At 41.9% G+C, this 25,867-nt stretch overlaps 1 protein-coding gene across 1 annotated transcript in view; it reads right to left on the reverse strand.

Moving 5' to 3' along the window:
• The window catches only part of LOC136863136 (EGFR adapter protein), a 376,221-nt gene that overhangs the window by 64,707 nt on the left and 285,647 nt on the right, over nucleotides 1-25,867 (reverse strand). The window lies entirely within an intron of this gene.

Genomic DNA, 25,867 nt, shown 5'->3' on the forward strand with positions numbered 1-25,867 from the left:
TTCTGCCCCGAGGACCGGGTGTTTGTGTTTGTCCCAACACTTTCCTCTTCATATTCAGACAACATACGACACTACCAACAAGCACAGAAACACGCAATAATGATTATCTACATCCCTCCATACAACGTTGGCGTCAAGAAGGGCATCCGACATGGGGCAAATCCACATGTGCGACACAGTTCGCATCCGCGACCCCACAAGTGTGGGAAAAGCGGTAGAAGAAGTAGGAGTCACATTTGATTTAACTATGTTACCGAGCTTGATAGCTGCAGTCGCGTAAGTGCGGCCAGTATCCAGAATAAGGGAGATAGTGATTCGAACCCCACTGTCGGCAGCCCTGAAGATGGTTGTCCGTAGTTTCCCCCAAATGCTGGGGCTGCACCTTAATTACGGCTACACCCGCTTCATTCCCACTCCTAGCCCTTTCCTGTCCAATCGTCGCCATAAGACCTATTTGTGTCGATGCAACGCAAAAGCCAACTTGTAAAAAAAAAAAAAAAAAAAAAAAAATGAATTATGCGCCACTGTCTCAATATAGGGGACGCCTAAATGTCTCCTCGATCGTCGACATCATATGGCTCACTTGCAGTTTGGAAGTTTGCAGACCAAATATTCAGGGTTGTTTAGATGGCTTTAGAATGGGTCGATTTACCTGAGAAGTATGAAGAACAAATTTGATGAATGTGTACGTTTACGAGGAAACTGTTTTGAATATTGCAGTTAACTTGTATGAGTGAATTGTTTTTTCAAGCAATGGTCTTACCATTTTAAAATGGTGGACGTGGAAAACTTATCTTGGTTGACACCAAAAGGAAATATGTTGAGAGCATAAAATGCCTAAGGTTAAAATTATTTTCCATGATTTCATCAGTGTTGCAATTGATGACAATGAATTTTCTGGTGAAGTTAGTTGCTTGAGAACGTATGCTACTAATGTGAAAGTTAAAGCATAAAGTGATCTGAAAACCCATATCGATCAGCAATGGACGGGAAGTGTCAGTTATTTTGAATAGAGACACATTTCTTCAATAAACGTGAAACTTCTTGCCGACTTTTCTTTTGCCATTCATTGCCATTCATTTCGATAAATAAATATATTTCGGGTAGAAAACAAGTTTCAATTGAAGACTGAAATGGTGAAGGCACTGCCTGTACTAAAGTATGATTTTGATCTAACCTTTGAAAAGTTTTATGAACAGATAAAAAGAACTTGGTAAAAGTTACGGAAATTGCTGCAGGTTATATTATGTAATGAAGCTGAACTTATTTATTTATTTATTCGTCGTATGACAATATCATGTACCAATATTTACAATTATTTCCACTGACACATTACAAGGAGGGCTTATAACCTCACATCTAATGTGCTGATCCGCTCTAGGGCTCCAGGTTTTGCCAGCTGAAAGTCAGACAAGTTTTCTTGAATTCAGACACAATGTGCTGAATAGAATGTATGGGAGCACCATAGTCACACTGAGGAGATGGATTTTCCCTACTTATAAAGAGATTCAGCATAGATTCCATGATTGATCCGAATCATGTTAAAAGCAGTCCAAGTTGTCCTTTCTGGATTAAAACCAGGAGCGGGGTTGTTTATCTTCAGGTAAGAACAAATCTGAGGACTAGTGTTTAACCTCCATTCCTCTCTTCACTGAGCGTTTGCATTATAATGACTGTTACTCTCTGGACATAACTCATTGGTGGATATTTGGACTTAAGTCAGTTCCTATCGGTCAGGTATGTCTTCGCGAATAGGCAAACCCTACGATCTTCTTGTATTCTCGAACCAGAGCAGCTTTTTTGCGCAGATGATCAGGCATGATGTTGTTGAGATCTGGATGCCAATGGATGGGAGTCGGTCTGGTCATGCCAGTGATTAATCTTATGGAACTGTAAAATAAAATTTAAAAAAATAACTTTCATGTCAACCACTCCAGTAGATCGCGCGTTATACTTCCACATACAAAACTGAACCTGAGTGTGGAAACGAGCATCGTACCCGGTCCAAGATATAAAAGAAGTATTCACCAAAATTAGAAATGTATAGACAGAAATACATTTATTTTTATAAGTTCCTTTATGTTGCACCGACAGAGATATGTCTTACTGTGACGATTGGATAGGAAAGGACTAGGAGAGGGAAGGAAGCAGCCGTGGCCTTAATTAACGTACAACCCCAGCATTTGCATGGTGTGAAAATGGTAAACTACGGAAAACCATCTTCCGGGCTACCGACAGTGGAGTTCGAGCCCACTATCTCCCGAATGTGAGCTCATAGTTGCACACCCCCAACCACACGACCAACTCGCTCGGTCAGAAATACAATATTATACCTCCAGTATATGGAGAGATATTAAAGATGGTAATATAAATATTCCAAAATCGAACAGCGGGCAGATATGGATCAAGTTGGCTCTATCTGATGCCAATTCTTAAATGGCAAGAGTATTTTTCTAGTAATACATTCGAGGCATTTGAAAAGAACCAACACGGCCTGTCAGCAAAACTGTAAGTGTGCGGATTTCGGGCGGGGACGGCGGTCTACTGATGTCATGTCAGCTTCTTGCTACACCAAAGGACATAGTGCTACTACTTCTCGAGTGGATACGAAAAGAGAAACCAGAAACAATTTATCACTTGGCCGATCACGGGATAGAACTCCTTTCTTGTTGTTGATAAATTGAAGTTCCGACTTGCCCCACGTCTCACACTAAACGGCCACTTCAATAAAATGTTTCCTTTCACAGAAACTCCCTTGCTCCAGGTTCTGATTTTATGTTAAATAAAAGTCGATCTGGTGGATCTTAAATACTTGTTAGGTAGATATTAAAGCACCTATATGGCAATAATATTGTAATAGATCGCAATGACATTTCCTGGTCTTACTTTAGTCACCCCACAGTGACATCTGAGAGAGAGAGAGAGAGAGAGAGCTGCCCTTGGTTGGAACCAATCCCATGAGGCAAATTTGACAACCCCTAACAGTGCCGATCAATCAAAGTCAGTGAAAAGTAGTTGACTACGTAGTAATGCATGTCTGACAAAATCGTTTGTTTTAAGCTTAGTTAATTACAGCTAAATGACTACAATGACTTTACATAGAACAAGGCATGACTGTTTACTCCGATTCATTGGCTGAATGGTCAGCGTTGAGGCCTTCGGTTCAGAGGGTCCCGGCTTCGATTCCCGGCCAGGTTGGGGATTTTAATCGCTTCTGATTAATTCTTCTGACGCGTGGACTGGGTGTTTGTGTTTGTCCCAACACTTTCCTCTTCATATCCCGACAGCATACCGCACTACCAACCACCACATAAACACATTATTGTGATTACATCGCTTCACGTAGGGTTGGCGTCAGGAATGGCATCCGGCCGTAAAACAGGGCCAAATCCACTTGTGCCACACAGTTCGCACCCGCTACCCCACATATGTGGGAAAAAGCGGTAGAAGAAGAAGAATGCATGATTGAATGTATGCAATTTTTCCCTTTAAACAAACACCGCACATACTCCTCACAATCCATCTGTAGAGTATTTATTCAGAATACATACCAATTTTATTTACCCACTGCTGTCCAACTATCCAACGATGCACAACAATTTGTTTTACGTCGCACCAACACAGGCAGGTCTTATGGCGACAATGGTATAGGAGTGGGAAGGAAGCGGCCGTGGCTTTAATTAACGTACAACCCCAGCATTTGCCTGGTCCGAAAATGGGAAACCACGGGAAAAAATCCTCAGGACTGCTGACAGTGGGGTTGGAACCCAGTACCGTATCTCCCGATTACAAGCTCACAGCTGCGCAAAACTTAACCGCACGGCTAACTCGCTCGGTCCCAACGGTGTAGATATAACCATAGAATTTGTATTAATAATCTTGCCTGAAACTTCTAATAATAACTTGTTAAGTGTTTTCTAATACGAATATTTCCCCCTGTGGACAGGGGTGGTAGAGTACATTCACGGTATCTCCTGCTTGACGTAAGAGGCGACTAAAAGGGGGACCAGGGGCTCTCAACTTGTGAGCGTGCATTGATGATCACAGTTCCCCTAGCTGAGTCCGGCATTGACGCCACTTACTTGTGTTAGACTCATCACTTTCATATTTTCTATCCGACCTCCCTTGGTCAACTCTTGTTTTTTCCGATCCCGAAGGTATTAGGTTTTCAAGGCTTAGGGTGTCATTCATTTTCACATCCTTCGCGGCCCTTCCGTTTCTTTTAATGATACCTACATTTATCGAGGACTCAGACCTTTTCCATTCTCCGTCTGATTAGTGTTAATAGACGATGGTTGCGCAGTTGTACTTCCTCTTAAAACAATAATCATCACCACCACCTCTTTCAATAAGGGTTACTTGTTGGATTCGCAAAATGCATTCATTGTTGAGAAAAATGGTTCGTCCAAATGACTTGCGATAGTCTGTTTAAAACGCGAAAGAACGAGAGCCCTTGGTACTCCTGGTTGAAGACCAAACCAAACCCCATGGCACTACAGCCCTTGAAGGGCCTTGGTCTACCAAGCGACCGCTGCTCAGCCCGAAGGCCTGCACATTACGAGGTGTCATGTGGTCAGCACGACGAATCCTCTCGGCCGTTATTCTTGGCTTTCTAGACCGCGGCCGCTATCTGACCGTCAGATAGCTCCTCAGTTCTAATCACGTAGGCTGAGTTGACCTCGTACCAGCCCTCAGGTCCAGGTAAAAATCCCTAACCTGGCCAGGAATCGAACCCGGGGCCTCCGGGTAAGAGGCAGGAACGCTACCCGTACACCACAGGGCCGGCCCGTTTGAAGACCAATCCACGTCTGCCCGTAAAGAAGATGTATGTATGTATCTATCTAAGCTTATAACGGGAAACCTACTGGAGGTATTTCAACTAAACTTAATATCTAAAATATATTAAGTCAAGGATACTTTCTTTTAGGATCATAACATTTCAAAGTCCCTGAATTTACGGGTGATTTTAGGAAGCATGAAACAAAACATTCCAAATAACCCTCTTGATATCGAGTTTACCTATGAAAATGAAAATCCACAGCCTGTTTCCAGTCATGCGACCGGGTCTGGAATGAACGAAGCCCCATCTAGCGGCAAGGATGTGAATTGTGCCGGCTGCCGAAGCCCGTCGCACTCCTCGGGGGCAATGATTAATGAATGGCAGATGGAATGGTAGTGGAATACCCGGAGTACCCGGAGTACCCGGAGTACCCGGAGAAAATCCTGCCCCGCCTTCGCTTTGTCCAGCACAAATCTCACATGGAGTGACCGGGATTTGAACTGCGGAACCCAGCGGTGAGAGGCCATCGAGTTTACCTATAAATGTTATAAAATAAAAATGAAATGAAAACTTATTTTCAGTGCAGGATTTCGATAGCGTTAAGTTTTTGGAATTTAGGAATTACCTCTGGACGACCAACGTGTCAAGTATATTCTGGAGGGTATATGTAATACTTTGGAAATGTGAATTTTCCACCAGACACAGACTTTTCTCAGTGATGCCCTGACAGTGTCACATTAAGATTTTGCGAATGCTAGTGAAGCCACAGGAAACACGAGCAACCTGAATGAACAACGAAGTTGATATGAGACGTGCTGGCATCTCGCATTCCCGCAGCTTTTGTTTCCCAGACACGGGCAATTCCAATCTCGCAGACTGAAAGCCAATGAGGTGTTGAATGTTACTCCTATGCATTCTCGCGAAGTCCTTGAACTGTACCACGAAGCGACATCGTCTGTACCTGGAACGAACTGCATGTAATCTCAGGTCAGTGAAGATTTCAAAGAAAATCGATTTCTAGTGACTTGTCTTCTTACACTGTGGCCACGCCGTATGACACGAGACTTTGAGTACCTGGAAGTGTGAACTCTTGAATCGGAGCTTAAGCACAGTCTGTTCAAGACCACACAATAAGACTTCGATCGACCGTCCCTCGATTAACTTCTACGCATGTTTTTTGCCATTAAAATCAAGAGTGCAAATTTCAGAAAGATGTACAAAAACGACTTATACTACCGGTACTTCTTTCTGTATTTCCTATCGACATTTTTGTCCATTTTGGATTTTCGTAAACATTAAATTATATTTTCGTAGGCTGTTATTTATCGAAACGAGACAGTGGAGATATACAATAATTGCAAGACGCAGTAATCGTTGCGCACCCCATTTAGTCGGTTTAAATAAATCGCTGTTACCCTCCCAAGCCAGCCACACGATGTAGGGGTAAGCCAGAGGCTCCGGGTTCGATTTTAGGCAAGTCCTAGGGTTTTAATTCTGGACAAAGAGCAGGAACGGGGTTCACTTATCCTCGTGAGACCAACTGAGGAGCCGTCTGATATGACATAGAGCGGACCCGGACGCGAAGGCTATACAATAGGGCTAGGTGTCGTCGCGCTGACCACGTGACACTTCAATACCTGGGCAGCAGTCGTCCTGGCAGGTCGACGTCTTTAATGGGCTGATGCGCTGCGGGTTTTGTTATTCTGCTAACAGCCAACTAGGAACAGAAACCTTCTGTTACTGCCAAACTCTGGTACAGAGGGCGGGTTATCTCTTTTCTTTTTCTTTGATCGTTGTATAGGCCCGATGTTCACTTAATTATAACGAATAATAGAGAATGAGAGAATGCACTGGTCTTCTGCGTATTTTTCTTTTCTTTCTCTTCATTTTTTCTTCTTCGCGGATTATGTGAAGCCGAATAATTTGACCTCTAGTGTCAAACCAACATTTTCATTGTTTTCTTATGCCTCGTTTCCCTTTAAAATAGTATTTATTTGGGAAGTTCCTCTCCTTTCTTTCTCCACATGTGTCCTTTCGGTTATTCATATACTCACATTATTTTATTCATCGAACATATTATTGAGATCTCTCTGTGTGGAGCTTTTTTTCTTTTCTGGCATGTATATTCGGCGATGTTTGGTTGGGGTAGGGCTATCAAAGAGAAATAAGTAATCGTGAACTTAACTAAGATACATCCCCGACATTTACCGGATGTGACCACGAGAAGATAACGGAAAACCATCTTCGAGGGCTGTAGAAGGGAGGGCTCGAACCCACCATATCCCGCATGCAAGTACAACTCGTACTGCAAAGTCAGTTCGCTCAATACTTTCATTGCACTTCATTTCATTTCATTTCATTTCCTCGGTCCTTCACCTCTTTTCTTTCAGTCACTGGCATCTCGTCTCCATTGCCTGGATTCGACTGGAGCCGGCTGTAAGCAATGTTACTGACCCACATAAAAGTGGGGGAACAGCTGTAAGTTAATGCAATCTAAACTCAGATTTTTATTTTTTTTTCCTTCGACGTGCCACTCATATAAGGAAAGTGAGCGTCACTGAATGTTGTATGCGGGTCCATGACAATTACTCTTAAAAAATGAGCAGTACGTTGAATGTAAATGCACTATTGCATTGATCAGTCCTTGGACAACAAGCTCCACAGATAATCTTATAGCGGATACCTCATCAGGCCGCGCCACAAACCTGTGATTTCGAACGGTTCAGTACGCTTCGAACTCCTGCAGCGAGCGAATGGTTCATCTGATCGGAGCAATTCTGGTGTCAATATATGCTCTTTCTACGCCCAATACGATGATACCACAACAGTTGCCCTACCGCGTTTAGGGATAAGATTAGGTGATGAGGTCAGAAACGTGAAAGTTTCTTAATTTGCTTCATGAATGTAAATTCTGATACATTATGCGTGCATCAGTCAATGGGGAATCTTACGCTCAATAATACTGTATAATGGTACAATTGCCTTAGAACAATTAGAGGAAACGTTACATGGTGTACGAAGTTTTGAAAATTACTAAACAAGCCAGACCAATTCACAACAACAACAACAACAACAACGACAATAATAATAATAATAATAATAATAATAATAATAATAATAATAATAATAATAATAATAATAATAATATAATGATAATAATTCGCCTGTGGGTGTGGGGGTCGGACAGACTCTGTCCCAGCGCGGTATCGGAATCAGGAACTGTTAGTTGTCGGGACGGGCGGTGGGTGTCTATGAAGAGGGTATTCAAAACTTGGTTGTGGGGTGTGATAGGTGTTTAAACCAACTTGGACCGGGCGAGTTGGCCGTGGGCGTAGAGGCGCGCGGCTGTGAGCTTGCATCCGGGAGATAGTAGGTTCGAATCCCACTATCGGCAGCCCTGAAGATGGTTTTCCGTGGTTTCCCATTTTCACACCAGGCAAATGCTGGGGCTGTACCTTAATTAAGGCCACGGCCGCTTCCTTCCAACTCCTAGGCCTTTCCTATCCCATCGTCGCCATAAGACCTATCTGTGTCGGTGCGACGTAAAGCCCCTAGCAAAAAAAAAAAAAAACCAACTTGGCGGCTGTGTTGAAAAACAGAGTGGAGTGTGGGGACTCTGCAAATGGATGTGGTGTTTGAGGATTGTCTTCGTTGTGTAGTTGTTTTCAGGCCGTCCTTACTTAAAAAACACGCCTCAATTCGTGCTATATTATCAAATGTAAAGTTGTGAAGTAATAATAATAATGTAACCACCTCAAGACACAGGCGGTAAAGCAGGCCTCAGATCTCTTTGGAGAAAACGCAATTCATAACTAGCATCAATCAATCAATCAATTAATCAATCAATCAATCAATCAATCAATCAGTACTGATCTACATTTAGGGCAGTCGCCCAGGCGGCAGGTTCCCTATCTGTTGTTTTCCTAGCCTTTTCTTAAACGATCGCAAATAAATTGGAAATTTATTGAACATCTCCCTTGGTAAGTTATTCCAATCCCAAACTCCCCTTCCTATAAACAAATATTTGCCCTAATATGTACTCTTGAATTCCAGCCATGCTCTGCTCAGTACAACGCCGTCCCTTTTAACTCGAGTCTACTTGTATGCCACCGGGCGAGTTGGCCGTGCGCGTAGAGGCGCGCGGCTGTGAGCTTGCATCAGGGAGATAGTAGGTTCGAATCCCACTATCGGCAGCCCTGAAAATGGTTTTCCGTGGTTTCCTATTTTCACACCAGGCAAATGCTGGGGCTGTACCTTAATTAAGGCCACGGCCGCTTCCTTCCAACTCCTAGACCTTTCCTATCTCATCGTCGCCATGAGACCTATCTGTGTCGGTGCGACGTAAAGCCCCTAGAAAAAAACTTGTATGCCACGATCATATAAAATGATAGCCTACACTTAAGAGAGGAAATCCACAGCGCTCTGACTTATTTTAAGCCTGTTACAATAAGGAGGACAAAAGAAACAGAAATTCTTCAGTATTCTGGTGAGATAGTAATTATTAAACGCGAATCCGAGCTGAAGTCTGTGGCTCACGAAATATTCATCACGAACGACTTGATGTAGCTAATGCTCGGCTCGTGTTCCTGTCCATCACTCTTACAACGTGATGGGAGGAGAGACAGACCCTTCACCTGTACATCTCCTTTACACCGGCTGACAGCCAAACGACAGCCGCACGACAAAACAAAAATGTCTGCTTCAAACAGAAGTGAAAGTGAATCTATCGGTCGATATACTGATTCCGACAGTCCACTAGTCTTAAACGTTTAATATTAATATAACTATAGCTGGGCCCACGGAAATTGGGAGTCTGACATTTGAGTGGCAAAAGTAGTAACTACGAAGTACACTGCGTTGTCATAGTTGCCTCTATCTGAGGCACGTAATATATTCCATACAAGATAAGTGATTCATAAAACATGTAAGTCCAATGCAATTCAATAAACTTTGACCCCTTCCTAAATTCGTGATAATAATGCCAGCATTCAAGACAGACCGTGTCATTGCCAATTAATATGAGATGTCATAACCACTAACAAAATCATCAGTATAAATAGCCACTGATTAATAATAATAACGAAAATAAAATAAAAAATAATAATCGTATGGCCTCAGCTACCGTGTGCAGACATTTCGATTTGACGCCATCTGGCTGTCTGCTCGTCAATTTCGACGTTCCGTTTTACTCTAGGTCCGCTAGATGGCAGACAGAGTAAACCGGATCTCTCTTGGGTGTCTATGGCTGAGATTTAATTAATTTTCTCGGGTAAATACCAAATGTATCACCAGAGATCGTTTACATGCCGACATCGTACGACATGGAGTGTCGAATGGACTTTTTTCCGCCCTTCAAAAATCCGACTACCTCTGCCGGGTTTGAACCCGCTATTTTGGGATTCGGAGGCCGACACTCTACCACGGATCCACAGAAAAAAATACATGAAGGAGCAACAATTAACATAGCTAACATAGTATCACTCCGAATAGTACCACAAAAGCGACTGAGAGGAAGCCAACTCACGCGGCCATAGCTTCTTTAAATGTGGCATCGCTGTTACCGTTGCCATAGCAACAAACCATTTTCGAGCAGCGTTAGTCAATTTTTTTTTTCGCCGGTGGCGCCAAATGTCTGACTCCAACTCTGATGGACCTTAGTATAGATGTGGTGCTGCCATTCCTTGATAGATTCCTTTATCTTTTGGCACATATGAAAACGAAATGGCCGGGTGAGTTGGCCGTACGGTTAGGAGCGCGCAGCTGTGAGCATGCATCCGGGAGATAGTGGGTTCGAATCCCACTGTCGGCAGCCCTGAATATGGTTTTCTGTGGTTTCCCATTTTCATACCAGACAAATGCTACGGCTGGTCCTTAATTTAAGTCATGGCCGCTTCCTTCCCACTCCTAGCACTTTCCTATCTCATCATCGCCATAGGACCTATCTGTGTAGGTACGACGTAAAGCAAAGTCTCTACGACAAACAGGGGATAGCGAAGGCTTTTTCAGCGGCTTTATCCTGGCGTGAGGAGATGTGGTTGGCTTATTACATCCTCTAAGCATTTTGTGACCTGATGGTAAAGGTTGTAAAATTGTGTATCGGATCCCTTTGGTGATAGCATTAAGAAATTTCAATACTCGTCCTGTTTTCTGCGTTTGGAAGGCAGGCTTCGTGAAGGTGAATACTTCTACAATGTTTACTACTATTTGCAGCATTATTAGCAATGAATTCACGGACTACTGCGGGATTAGCTGAAGTATTACAATTACAATGAGGGGCGATTTTCAAGACACTTTTCAAGTAATGGCATAATCAAAAGCGCTTTTACGTCTATCGATGTCCCTTCTATCCTGGAACAAAGTAACATCAGTCGTACGGATGAAAAACGGACTTTAGTCCCATGGAACAAGGGCATGTCTCTCTTGTGGCATGACACGTGTGTAAATACTTCACACCATCCCATTTGCCTCACGCTTGTGAGGCTGCTGGTCCTGTCACGGAATCGGCCAAGCACAATAAAAGAATGATATACAGGACAATGGCAGACGACTACATTTTCGCGGCATTCGTAGTCGGAACGATGGAGACGTGGCTAAAAATCGTATTTCAGATATTGGCAATTATTTACCTTTCTTCAACGGAATTCTTCAGGTGGTGGATAGGAATTGCTGCCCAGCGAGGAAACAGCGTTATGGGCACGTTTACAGATAACGGTCTACTAGATGAAATATTCTATTCTGCTTCTTAGACTTCGAGGATGTAGCGAAGCGCCAAGGACAACAGCAGAAAAACAGCATACAAACTAAAACACCTAAGTTACTACCGAACGAGTTGGCCGTGGGGTTAGGGTCGCGCAGCTTTGAACTTGCATTCAGGAGAGTGGGGTCGAATCCCACTATCGGTAGCCTTGAAGGTCGTTTTCCGTGGCTTCCTATTTTTACACGGCCACGGCCGCTACCTTTGCTAAATATCTTCTAGTGCAACGTTAGACAAGTTGAAAAAGAAAAATATCACCTACTTCTCGTATGACATATGTCAAATTATTATATGCAATAAGTCATGTGTTAGGATACTGCCGCGAAGGAGAATTGCTCAGGAACCCCCGTCATCACAGAGTGAGAGCAACCTTAGTCTCTACGCTGAGAGATTTGAAGTGAAGAGTTTATGAAGAAGTACACTGTATCTCTTCCACGGGGTCCAACACGGGATGCCATCCACCAGCAGACTCGAACAGCTGTTATTCTTGATCCAACCATCCGGGTCGAAAGAGACTTATCCTAGGCCAAGGAAGTTGACCGGGAAAAGAAGAGCGCGTATGAACCATGCATCCCATATCTGAGTGAGAGACATAACATTCGCCCAGAAAACTGTTCCGTGATGGGTTTGCTGTTTGGAAACACAGGCAGTGTACCTAAGGATACGCGGGAAATATTGAACAAGCTTGGAATCCAGCACACGACTTTGGAAAAAATTATATTGGACATTCGGGGACAATTTTAAATCATCACTTATACTACTTCTAAATTATAAACCATTTAGTGTTTCCTTTCTGTATAATAATTTTAATATTTTCGCTTATCATCACCTAAATTGTAAAAATTCAGGATCCTTGTGTTCATTAGCATATAGGCTACAGTAGAATTAAAAGTAAATAATAACATTACTTGGACTTATTAAATAAACATGGTATAAATAACTTGCTGAGCCTCCGTGGCTCAGGCGGCAGCGCGTCGGCCTCTCACCGCTGGATACCGTGGTTCAAATCCCGGTCACTCCATGTGAGATTTGTGCTGGACAAAGCGGAAACGGGACAGGTTTTTCTCCGGGTACTCCGGTTTTTCCTGTCATCTTTCATTCCAGCAACACTCTCCCTTAACATTTCATTTCATCTGTCAGTCATTTATCATTGCCCCAGAGGAGTGCGACAGGCTTCGGCAGCCGGCACATTTCCCATCCTCGCCGCTAGATAGCGGCTTCATTAATTCCATTCCTGACCCGGTCGAATGACTGAAAACAGGCCGTGGATTTTCATTTTCAAATAACATGTTCCTGAGTATTAATGCTTTTCTTAAATAATCATTCCCAAAATGCGTCATGCTACCAATTTGGCCTTAATAATGCGGACTTCGCCGAGTTTTCCCTCCATGGATGTATTCTATGCTCTCATATACAGGGGAGAGAATATTAATCGGCTATGAAGGAAATAAAAATGTACATTAATATCATTGAACAGCATCGGAAGTGGTACGGTAGTTAAGGTCTGAAACATATCATTAATCAGCGCTCCTCTTACTGAAATTCTTCTCTGATTCTCGGGAGGAATTATCCACTGCTCTCACATAAGAGAAAAATATTATCCACTTCCGGGGACAAAGGGTAAAATTCCATCGTCCAGGTGCAATGGAGCTCTAAGGTGCAAACAAAGTGGAAACAAGAGCAGTTAAAATAATGCGAGAGCCACCGCTATTCCAAATTCAACTGGTAATTTGCCTACTACAGTCATTTAAATGCTTGCATGAGAAGAGCGGAGAATCCCAAATGAAAGTGAATGTATTCGTGTTAGAAACACTTTATTTATCACAGGGCTCACTCGCCTGATCGGGTGTTGGCTTATTGCCTCGAGCTAGTGGTCGTTATCCAGTCAGCAGTCCACACGGCTACAGGCCAGTATTTACCCAGTCTAGATAACCAACCTCCGGTTAAAATAACACAGCCGCTCACTAACAAAAGCATTACCATTAAAACTTTACAGTATCAGCAAAGAAAGAAAAAACATTGGTCCGAAAATCTGCTCATTACCAGATATAAGCTAGGAAACACTCCCAGCGTTATACTCCTTGCCGTAGATTTCCCTTCAAGGGACACTACCAGCATCGTGATTCCTCCACTGCCACTGGCATATAAAAAGCAAAAGCAAAGTCATCTCCATCTCATGAAGGCCCTTGGAGGAGTGGAAGGTAAAGGCTTCCACTGCCCGTAACCTCGGCACTTGGTAGGGTAGAGTGGTTAGCTCTAGGCCCGGCTGCCTTTGCCCCCAGGAATTAATTTGGTACTCGTTTATGGTGTAGACCAGGGCCATCCAAACAGCGCTCCCCGAGCGCTAGCGCTCTTGCCGCGCTCCTAGCCAGTGCTCCGAGCGCGTTGGGGGAAGGTAGTTTCGGTAGTGGTGGGAGGAGCTCGGCTGGCTGAGCGAGTAGCCGATCCATCAGTAGCTAATCTAGTCCAATGCGCTTTGTTGACAGAGTGTAACTAAATGTTTCGCAACTGTCATAAAAATGAAATGAAATGGCGTATGACTTTTAGTGCCGGGAGTGTCCGAGGACAAGTTCGGCTCGTCAGATGCAGGTCTTTCGATTTAACGCCCGTAGGCGACCCGCATGTCGTGATGAGGACCAATTATGGTTAAAATTCCCGATCCTGCCGGGAATCGAACCCCGGACCCCTGTGGCCAAAGGCCAGCACGCTAACCATTTAGCCATGGAGCCGGACGCAGCTGTCATGACTGAACATCATACAAAAAAAGGAGTGGTGAAGCAGCAGCCTTTAAAGCAGAATGGGAAATTTCAATTCTCTGTACAACATATAAAGGGCATGCCAAATGTTTAGTGTGCCACCGAGATTTAGTGTGTTTAAAAAATCACAATTTGGAACGGCACTACAATGCCAACCACAGGGATGATTTTGGTGATTTGACAGACGCCAGTCGCCAATCGAAGTTCGAAGAATTGAAAGAAAATTTCAAGCAGCACTATTCTATAAGTATTAATTTTTTAATTTTAAAATGATTGTTTACAAACGGGAATGAAGAAATGTTTGAATTATCTGAAGATCACTAAAATTGTGACTTGCCATATGTATTTTTTTGACAGGAGATTGAGGAAAGTGAGGTTGTTGGAACCATTTTACGAGCAAGCTACAAATGTTCGCTGCGAATTTCCAAAGCTTGGGAACCCTTCACGAAAGGGAATTTAATCAAGGAGTGCCTAATGGACGCGGTGGCATGTATTTGTCCCGTGGAGCTAGTTGAGAAATTTGACAAAATCTCTCTATCTTCTCAAACTGTGGCTCGCAGAGTAGACAATATGGCTGTTGACGTGGAAGAGCAATTAATGGAGAAGGCAGCAAATTTTGTATCATTTTCCATCGCCCTCGACGAATCAATCGACATTGCAGACACAACTCAGCTCGTTATTTTCATTCGAGGGGTGGATGACGATCTTCGGGTCACCGAGGATTTCCTAGACTTGGTAGCTCTCAAAGACACCACTACCGGTTTCGAAATTTTCCAAGCTGTGAAAGGTGTTTTTGAGTCAATGGGATTAAAATGGGAGCGGTTGACGAGTGTAACGACGGATGGAGCTTCTGCTTTACGTGGCCTACGCATGGGGTTCCTCAGCTACGTAAAATTAAAAATGGCTGAGAGCAGTAGTACCTTAATGGCGGCGATCCATTGCTTGATACAGCAGGAGACAATATGTGCAAAAGTCGCCAAGCTTAAAGACGTAATGAGAACAGTTGTGCGAATGGTAAATTTTCTTCGCTCCCATGGACTCACGCACCGTCAATTCAATGAGTTCTTGGATGGCATCGAAGCGGTGTATCCGGATATCCCGTACCATGCAGATGTAAGATGGCTGAGCAAGGCGAATGTGCTTCATCGTGTTTTTTGCTTGCGGGACGTAATAGATACCTTTTGTGACATGAAAGGGCAGCCCGAAGTTCTTTTGCGTGATCCTAAGTGGATGGCAGACTTGGCATTTTTAAGTGACATTACTGCCCATCAGAATACTTCGAACACTTCGCTTCAGGGCGAAAAGCACAATATCTGCGATTTGGTGGAAATAATTCAAGCATTCAAAAGAAAATTGATTTTGTGGGAAAACCAGATGCGTGCAAGGAACACAGGGTATTTTCTATAGCCTAAAACAGTGAAAGAAGGTGTCGACTTTGATGAGTACTTGCAGGTAATTCGCCAATTACAAGAAGAGTTTGAGAAGAGATTTTCAGAATTATCAGAACTCCAAGCGTTGTTAGATGTATTTGTTCGACCATTTTCTCTTAGAGCAGACAATGCTCCACAATTAAGAGTTGATTGAACTGCAGTGCAATGTTCGTCTTAAAAACCGCTTTCTAATGTCACGAAGAATTTTAAACAGCGGCTTTCCGCAAGAAGAATACCCCCTTCTGTATCAACGTGCATGTAAAGTTCTGTCAATGTTCGGCTCAACGTACATTTGTGAGCGTTTCTTTTCGGTTCTTAAGCTTACCAAAAGTAAACATCGTGCAACGATGAGCGATAGAAAGTTTCACAGTTTTTAATAGCTATGTCCAGAAATAGTGTATCCAATTTGGAGAAGATTATTTGCTCCAAAACTAAAACTAAAACGACTGAGCAAAAGTCACTCAAGGTCTGTACTATCTGTTCATATCTGAAAAATGTTGAATTTTTCCTCTCAGATATGTTCTAATTTCAGATTTGAATAAATCGCATTATTCTTTACTTTTTTTTTTCAAACTGCTTTACGTCGCATGGACACAGATAGGTCTTATGGCGACGATGGGATAGGGAAGGCCTAGGAGAGGGAAGGAAGCGTCCGTGGCCTTAATTAAGGTACAGCCCCAGCATTTGTCTGGTGTGAACATGGGAAACCACGGAAAACATTCTTCAGGGCTGCCGACAGTGGGGTACGAATACTCTTTACTTAATACTTGATTTCGTTTCCTGCATATTCCATAATCGGAGTACCTTTCGATTTATATATGCGGTATATTTATGATGGCAGAACAGCCCTAACAATATGATGTAAAAAACCCACAAAAGCCGTCGGCCGCACGTCTGTACGTACGTACCGTATCTAGTCAGCAGGGTCCGAACATCGTCCGTCTGTCCCAGGCCTCCTTGCTGCCACACTGTAGTGGTGCCCAGTGCTCCCCGAGCGCGGGCGCGCTCTCGGAGCGCAATGACTGGATGGCCCTGGTGTAGACTGAGTAAACCTTGGGCCATGTGCACCTCCGGAAGTGGAAATATCGTTTTTTAAAATTTTGGGCATCCTGACGGGGAATCGAATTCACGTCCTTTGGGTGAATCGAGCACGCTTTACCCGCCTCGGCCAGGCGGACCTAATCATATTTAACGCATATTCAACAATTGTATAAAGAAATACACACATACATCTTCATTATACACTGTTATGCCTTTCACCATTCAATCTGCAACCCCTTGTGAATTTACTTCTTTCTTTTTGGTGGTGGCTTCACGTCGCACCGACACAAATAGGTCTTATGGCGACGATGGGATAGGAAAGGCCTAGGAGAGGGAAGGAAGCGGCCGTGGCCTTATCAAGATACAACCCCAACATTTTCCTGGTGTGAAAATGGGAAACAACGGAAAACCATATTCTGGGCTGCCGACAGTGGGCCTTGGCCTACCAGGCCTGCAGATTACGAGGTGTCGTGTGGTCAGCTCGACGAACCCTCTCGGCCGTTATTCTTGGCTTTCTCGACCGGGGCCGCTATCTCACCGTCAGATAGCCCCTCAATTATAATCACGTAGATTGAGTGGACCTCGAACCAGCCCTCAGATCCAGGTAAAAATCCCTGACCGGGCCGGGAATCGAACCTGAGGCCTCTGGGTAAGAGGCAGGCTCGTGACCCCTACACTACGGGGCCGGCTTTATTTACATACCCCTTATCTTTAAATCATTAGAAACTGAGTCTAACCATCAGCGTCCGGGTCTCCCTCTACTTCTCCTACCCTCGTTGACAGAGCCCATTATTCTTTCATGTAGCCTATCCTCCATTCACAAATAAATAAATAAATAAATAAATAAATAAATAAATAAATAAATAAATAAATAAATAAATAAATAAATAAATAAATAAATAAATAAATAAATGTCCGCCTCCGTGGTGTAGTGGTTAGCGTGATTAGCTGCCATCCCCGGAGGCCCGGATTCGATTCCCGGCTCTGCCACGAAATTTGAAAAGTGGTACGAGGGCTGGAATGGAGTCCACTCAGCCTCGGCAGGTCAACTGAGTAGAGGAGAGTTCGATTCCCACCTCAGCCATCATGGAAGGGGTTTTCCGTGGTTTCCCACTTCTCCTCCAGGCAAATGCCGGGATGGTACCTAACTTAAGGCCAGGGTTGCTTCCTTCTTAATTTAAGCCAGGGCTGTATCCTTCTCTCTTCCTTGTCTATCCCTTCCAATCTTCCCATCCCCCTACAAAGCCCCTGTTCTGCATAGCAGGTGAGGCCGCCTGGACGAGGTACTGGTTCTCCTTTCCGGCTGTATCCCCCGACCCAATGTCTCAAGCTCTAGGTCACTGCCCTTTAGGCGGCAGAGGTGGGATCCCTCACCAAGCCCGAGGAAAAAAACAACCTTGGAGGGTAAACAGATTAAGAAAGAAAGAAAGAAAGAAAGAAATGCATATTTTCATCATTAACGATTCAACATTCTTACCTCTTTTTAAACTTTATTATTACGCAACTCTTATTCTTACTGGCTACCTATCGTTCTTAATATTAAGGGGAAAAGAGAACAGAAATGAGTGAAGAAATGTCTATATGTCTGTCTGTCTGTCTGTCTGTCTGTCTGTCTGTCTGTCTGTCTGTCTGTCTGTCTGGTCATCAGCCCAGAGACCGGTTGGATCTTCAAATATCATCACCAAAGGTTATGCGGTTATAGGGAAACGGAAAACACCGACGGTGGCGCCAAAATAAGGTGTACTAGGCAAGGTGAGGAGTGAGGTAGTTTGACATTGCTTGCTTCAGAGTGGTTTAGAATTCCATCGCACTATTTCATAATAGACAAGCAGACACTGCAGTCTAATTCCATTTGTTTGCTGCTGCCGCACTCTAATAAACAACTTTGTCTCGACGCCTGCTCGCAAGCACAAAATGTGCTGACCTCGCACTGCCCGCTTTTCCTTGAGTTGAAGCTGCATGTTCTAGATGCTACCCAGTTGCTGCTATGTTTGACAGAGGATTTGTTTTAGACTTCCAGGATGTTGCATATTCTTCAAAGAATCAGTGTCTGCCTTATACTCTACGTTACTCTGATTCTTCCGATGCGGACTTTCCCTGCGCAGGAATCTCGCTGATCAGGGAGTCATAGAGTGGGTGATAGGCCTACACAGCTGCAACTTTTATTTTTTATTTTTTATGCTATTGTCTTTACTTTTCCCGTTTTCGGTGCTGGAATTTAGTCCCGCAGGAGTTCTTTTCGTGCCAGCAAATCTATCGACACGAGGCTGACGTGTCTGAGCACCTTCAAATACCATCGGACTGAGCCATGATCGAACCTGCCAAGTTGGGGTCAGAAGGCCAGCGCCCCAACCGTCTGAACCACTCAGTCTAGCGAACTTTTATCTCTTAACTCGGCTCAGCAATGGGACGTTTTTGCGAATATAGAGGTGCGATATTCGCCATATCTGGATGGGAATGATTTTGTTTGGCGAAGGTCAATCTGGCCTACAGCATATAAAATGCAATGTGTCATATTAAATGTAATGCAAAGTATACGGTACTAGAAAAGTCTATCTTAAAGTCCTGGCTGACTGACTGACTGACTGACTGACTGACTGACTGACTGACTGATCATCGCCGAGCCAAAACTACCGGACAGAAAGAAACGACATTTTTGTGATACATTCATATTAACATGTAGGTGCTCGCTAAGGCAGGATTTTTGGATATTCCGTCGCTAAGGGGCTGAAAAGGGGGTTGAATTTTTAAAATGAGGATATCTATATCTCAAAAACTTAAAAGTTTACAGACGTAAAAACTGGTATTTGGAATCTCCTTTAAAAATAAAGAAACTCATATTTTGTTTTTTGTTTTTGGAAAATCCCATTAAGTGGGGGTGAGAAAAGGGGGAAAGTGGGTTGAACACCTTTTATGAGGAGACATATCTCAAAAACTGAAAAAGTTACAGACATGAAAATTGAAATTTGGTATCTCCTTTGAAAATAAAGGAACACGTATTTTTGTGTTTTTGGATAATCCGACGAATAAGGGGTGAACATGAGTGATAAACGGCGTGAATTTCTAAAAACAATATATCTGCAAATTATCTCAGACACGTAATATATTACAGATTTGAAAACTGGTGTTTGGAATTTGCTGTAGAAGTAAGGAAACATATTTTTTTCGGAAAATCCACTTGAGGGGAGCTGAAAAAGGGTGAATTTTTAAAATTAGCGTATCTAGAGTAACTTATATCTCAAAAACCTAACATGTTGCGGACGTGAAAATTGATATTTGGCATCTCCTTTAAAAATAAGGAAACACGTATTCTTTGGTTTTCGGAAAAAAACGTTAACAGGGAAGGGGGAGGGGGTTGAAAGGATTGAAGAATTATTTGAATTATTTGTATGAGAGTGTACATATATACCAAAAAAATCTAAAGATGTTACAAACGTGCAAAACTGGTATTTGGAAACTCCTTTAAAAATAAAGAAACGCGCATTTGGTGTGGGAATCAACTTGGTAGAAAAGGCGGGGGGGGGGGGGATGAAAACGGAGATGAATTCCTCTTACGAGGATATATATATCTATCTCAAAAACTGAAGATGTTACAGTTGTGATAATTGGTATTCGGAAGCTATGTTAAAGAAACGGGTACTATTGTTTTTGGAAAATTCACTTGAGTGGAAGTTAAAAAGTTGAGTTCTTTATCTCCAGAAACTTATATCTCAAAACTGAAGATTACAGACGTAAAAATTGGTATTTGGAAACTCCTTTAAAACTAAGGAAACACGCAGTTTTTGGTGGGGGGAAACCAACTTAACGGGCGGGGGTGGAGTGAAAAAGGAGTTGAATTCTTTTCATGAGGATACTTATATCTCAAAAACTGAAGATGTTACAGACATAAAAATTTGTATTTGGAATTTGCTTTCAAAGTAAAGAAACACGTAATCTTTTGTCTTTGGAAAATCCACTTAAGGGGAGGGGGAGTTGAATTAATTGAAAAATTAGTTGAATACTTTGTATGAGGATACTTATATCTCAAAAACTGAAGATGCTACAGACGTGAAAATTAGTATTTGGAATCTCCTTTAAAAATGAAGAAACACGCATTTTGGAGTGGAAATCAAATTGGGGCGGGGGTGGTGAAGAAGGACTTTAATTCCTTTTTATGAGGATACACATATCTCAAAACCGAAAATGTTACAATCGTGGTAATTGGCATTTGGAAGCTCCTTTATAAAAAGAAAGAAACAAGTTTTTTTTGCTTTCCGGAAAATTCACTTAAATGGGGGAGGGTGAAAAGAAGTGAAAAATTTAATTCAATTTATGGAGAAACTTTTATCTAAAAAACTTAAGGTTACACACGTGAACATTTGTATATGGAATTTCCTTTAAAAATAAAGAAACACGCATTTTTGGAGGTGGGGGGGATCAACTTAACGGGCTGGGGTGTAAAAGGAGTTGAATTCTTATTATGAGGATACTTATACCTCAAAAACTGAAGATATTAAGAGGCATGAACATGGGTATTTGGATCTTCTTTCAAAGTAAAGAAACACGTGTTCATTTGTTTTCGGAAAATCCACTTAAAGGGGGTGAATGAATTGAAAAATTAGTTGAATTCTTTGTATGACGATACTTACATCTCAAAAGCTAAAAATGTTAAAGACGTGAAAATTGGTATTTGGAATCTTCTTTAAAAATAAGGAAACACGCACTTTATGGGAGGGGGAATCAACTTATCAGGGAAAGGGAGGAGGGTGAAAATGGAGTTGAATTACTTTTATGAGTATACTTATATCTCAAAGACGTGAAAATTAGTATTTGAAATCTCCTTTAAAAATAAGAAACACGCATTTTCTTTTTTCGCAAAATCGACGTAAGGTGTGTGGGGTTGCAAAATAAGTAAATAATGAGTTGAGATGTTTATGAGGATACTTTATCTTAAAAACTGATATCTTAAAAACTTAAGCTGTTACAGATGTGAAGGTTGGTACTTTGAATTTCCTTTCAAAATAAAGAAACACTTTTTTATTTTTTATTTTTATTTTCGGAAGTCCGCTTAAGGCGGGAGAGGGATGGAAAGAAGTCAAGAAGAAGAAGTTGAGTTATTCTTATGAGTATACATTTTTCTAAAACATTGAAGGGGTTACAGACGTACAGACATGAAAAGTGGTATTTGGAATCTCCTTTAAACATAATTAAACACGTATTTTTTTGTTTTCGGAAAATCTAGTTAAGGAGCGGAAAAGAATTTGAAAAGCGGATGAATTTTTAAAATGAGTACCGGAATACCTACATTATATGTCAAAAAATTAACATGTTAGACACAACATACTTGGTATTTGGAAGGTTATTTTATTAATTTCACTTCTCTAACTTGTGAATCACGTGCACCCCTTGCTCCTACTAAATAACTACGAACTCGCTTGCCTCGGCAGCAGCGAACAAGTGTTTTATACTTTTCAAAATTATGTAAAAACAATGAAAGCAGTTAAATGTACACATCCATTAACCCCAGATTAACTATGAAGGTTAGCTATTAATAAGTTGTTTGCTGCTATGTTGGTATTAATGGCACTTCGTCCAATACGGATACCTTTAGATTGCCCTCGACAAGGACAGTTTTCTGAAGAATGTAAGAAAACCAACCCCCCCCCCCCTATTCTACTGCATTCCAGTAGGCAAAAATGTGGAAGGTTAAGAAAGAGCAAGACGAAAATTATTTCTTTATTTAACTCCGAAATGACCACACGAGATACTTAATTGTTATATTTGCCTTTATTAATAGTGGAGAAGTTAGAACTCGTGGTCCTTTCTAACACTTAACCACAATTCTTTATCATTGTACATGCATACATATTCATTATAGACTGTTATGCCTTACAGCCTTCAGTCTGCAAGCCTCTGTGAATTTACTAATCGCCACCACAATCCTCTATTTGAAACTAGTTATGTGGCCACCGTTAGTTCTATCTCTCTTATCTTTAAACCGTTGGAATCTGAATCTAAACATCGTCGTCTTGGTCTCTTTCTACCCCTCTTACCCTCCATAATAGAGTCCTTTTTTTTTTTTTTTTTGCTTTACGTCGCACCGACACAGATAGGTCTTGTGGCGACGATGGGGTAAGGAAGGGCTAGGAGTGGGAAGGAAGCGGCCGTGGCCTTAATTAAGGTACAGCCCCAACATTTTCCTGGTGTGAAAATGGGAAACCACGGAAAACCATTTTCAGGGCTGTCGACAGCGGGGTTCGAACCTACTATCTCCCGAATACTGGATACTGGCCGCACTTAAGTGACTGCAGCTATCGAGCTCGGTTCCATTATTTTTCTAGGTAACCTATCCTCCTCCATTCGCCTAACGTGACCCCACCACCGAAGCCGGTTTATGCGTACAGCTTCATCCATCGAGTTCATTCCTAACTTAGCCTTTATTTCATCATTCCGAATACCATCCTGCCATTGTTCTCACCTGTTTGTACCAGCAATTATTCTCGCCACTTTCATGTCTATTACATCTAACTTACGAATAAGATATCCTGAGTCCACCCAGCTTTCACTCATATAAAGCAAAGTTGTCTGTAAACAGACCGATTTAAAGATTAGTCCAGGAGCTGACTTCCTTCTTAGAGAATACTGTTGATCGCAACTGCGAGCTCATTGTATTAGCTTTACTGCACCTTGATTCAATCCCACTTATTATACCATCCCGGGAGAACACACATCCTAAATGCTTGAAATTATCTACATGTTCCAACTTTGTATTCCCAATCTGACATTCAGTTCACTTCGATTTCTTACCTAATGGCATCAATTTAGTCTTAGAAAGACTACTTTTCACACCATACTCATTCCACCTATTTTCTAATTTCACGATATTAGACTGCAGGCTTTCAGCACAATCTACAATTAAGACCAGGTCGTCAGCATAGGCTAGACTGCTTACTACATTTTACATTTTACCCCATCGTACATATGAGAGAAATATGTATAATCTTATCTTACAAACTAGAAGTATCACGACACAAGTAGCATAAGGAAAATAAATATTCGTAATCTTATCTTAGAAACTACCATTACAAACTAGAATAACATAAGCACAATTAATATTCTTAAATAATTATAATTTTAGAATCGTAGTTTACAGAATCTGCGGTGTTGAGCTCGTACGCAGTATATTTACAGAAATGTAACAAAAGCGGACAAATAAGCATGATTTTAATCCATTAGCCAGCACTTCATAGACAATACCATCAATCAACTATCAGAATACTATGGTCAAGCGATCAGAAGCAATGAAAATAACCTAGGTGATATGAAAAAGTCTGTGTGGGCAATCTTTTTCCATAAAATATCAACAGATGACAAGCCAATCCACAAAACTTTGTTCTGGCGAGTGGTGTAAATACAAGAAAGCTGAAGCAGCTGGAACGCTAGATAAGTTTACCCACAAGAACTCTGTACCTGAGGCTGTTATGTTGGCCATAAAGCCATTTTATAGAGATTTGGCAAATATCTGACAGGGAAAACACAAAACGTGATTGAGTCATTCAACAATGTAGTGTGGACAAGAATACATAAAAATGTATTTGTGGGGTACCATACATTGAAGCTTGGTGTGTATGATGCTGTCATCGCATTTAATGATGGCAATACTGGTAGACTGAAAGTCTTGGGCGAGCTGGGAGTGAAGACTGGTTGGAATACACGAGCCATACTGAAGGAACTGGACAAAGAGCGAGTCGACAAGGCAAAGCTACAGCCCAAAAAGTGTCCAAGGAGGCAAAATCTTTGAGGAGGAAGAAGAGGATACACTCAGACAATGTATAATTTGATGAAGACTACAATGCCGGCGCTTTTTAGCTGTTGTTTCCAATGAAAAGTGAGTTACAATCTAAATTTTTAATTGCAATTTCTGAAAAACTAATTTTTTTCATACAAATGACATGTTATCTCCGGATCTATACAAGATGGACTCTTGATATTTTCACTGTTCATGTATAATACCCTTGTAATACCACACCTCTAGAATGGTAGAGATATCTTGTATATTTGAAAGAAAATTCACAAACATTTGACAAAAACAAGGGTGTAAAAATATAACAGAGAAAAAATGCCTATCCCAACTCCTAGAATATTTACTTCAACGAAACTAGAGGAGTAAGTACATAACGAATGTATAAATAATCTACAAAAGTTTCATTACCTTGAATGAAGTAGTTCTTGAGAAAATGGGTCATGAAATTGGCAAATTTAACATTAGCGGGATAGGCCATTCATGTTTCCCTTCAGACACTGGCTAGTACGCGTTAATGTACTACTGTACTACACCACTGTAAGCCTCCTTTAAAGCATAACGCAGAGACAATGGACTGAAGAAAAGCTGATCATTTGAAAATGTCTATTTGATTTTTACTTCAGTCAATGTATAATCTTCCGAAAGTACTAGAATGATAAGTAAAGCAAACAATCTCGTCTGCATTTAATATGACGAGAGAAAGTACGGAAACAATGAATATTTTCTGCCAGATTATCTTTTCACTGTTAATTCTTTTTTTTGGTCTTGTTCGGAGTGGATCTGGAACCTCGGTGAACTTCCTTTTTGAAGTAGGCGTGCATCAAAGATCGTCACTCGGCCCACTATTGTTCAATACTGCCAGAAGGTACTTGGCAGGAAATTTGATGTCAGGTTTCCCTTGGACCAAGCTGTACGTGGATGACATAGTCTTAATCGACGAGAGACGAGAAATAGTTGGTGCATTCTAAGGGATATGTCGAACAGCACTAAGAATCAAATGGATTGAAAATCAGTCTAAAGAAGACGGTGTAGATGTGGTATAACTTGGCGGATCCCGAACAAGCTGGACGACGGTATACTGTTTTCTGGGATGCCGATCAAACTGAAGGGCAAGGAGTATCAATCTATTACCTGTCCTGCTCTTCTATATGGCTGTGAATGTTGGACCAGGGAAAAGAAGCATGATCAACAACTTCATGTGGGGGAGATGTGAATGCCTGATGACATCACTTTGATCGGCTCCCAAATGAACACCTGCGGTGGGAACGTATCAGAGGACTCCTATAAGCGAGAAGCAGTTTCAGCAATTAATTCCACCTCGTA

Source organism: Anabrus simplex, chromosome 1, assembly GCF_040414725.1.
Source record: "Anabrus simplex isolate iqAnaSimp1 chromosome 1, ASM4041472v1, whole genome shotgun sequence".
NCBI classification, from domain to species: domain Eukaryota; kingdom Metazoa; phylum Arthropoda; class Insecta; order Orthoptera; family Tettigoniidae; genus Anabrus; species Anabrus simplex.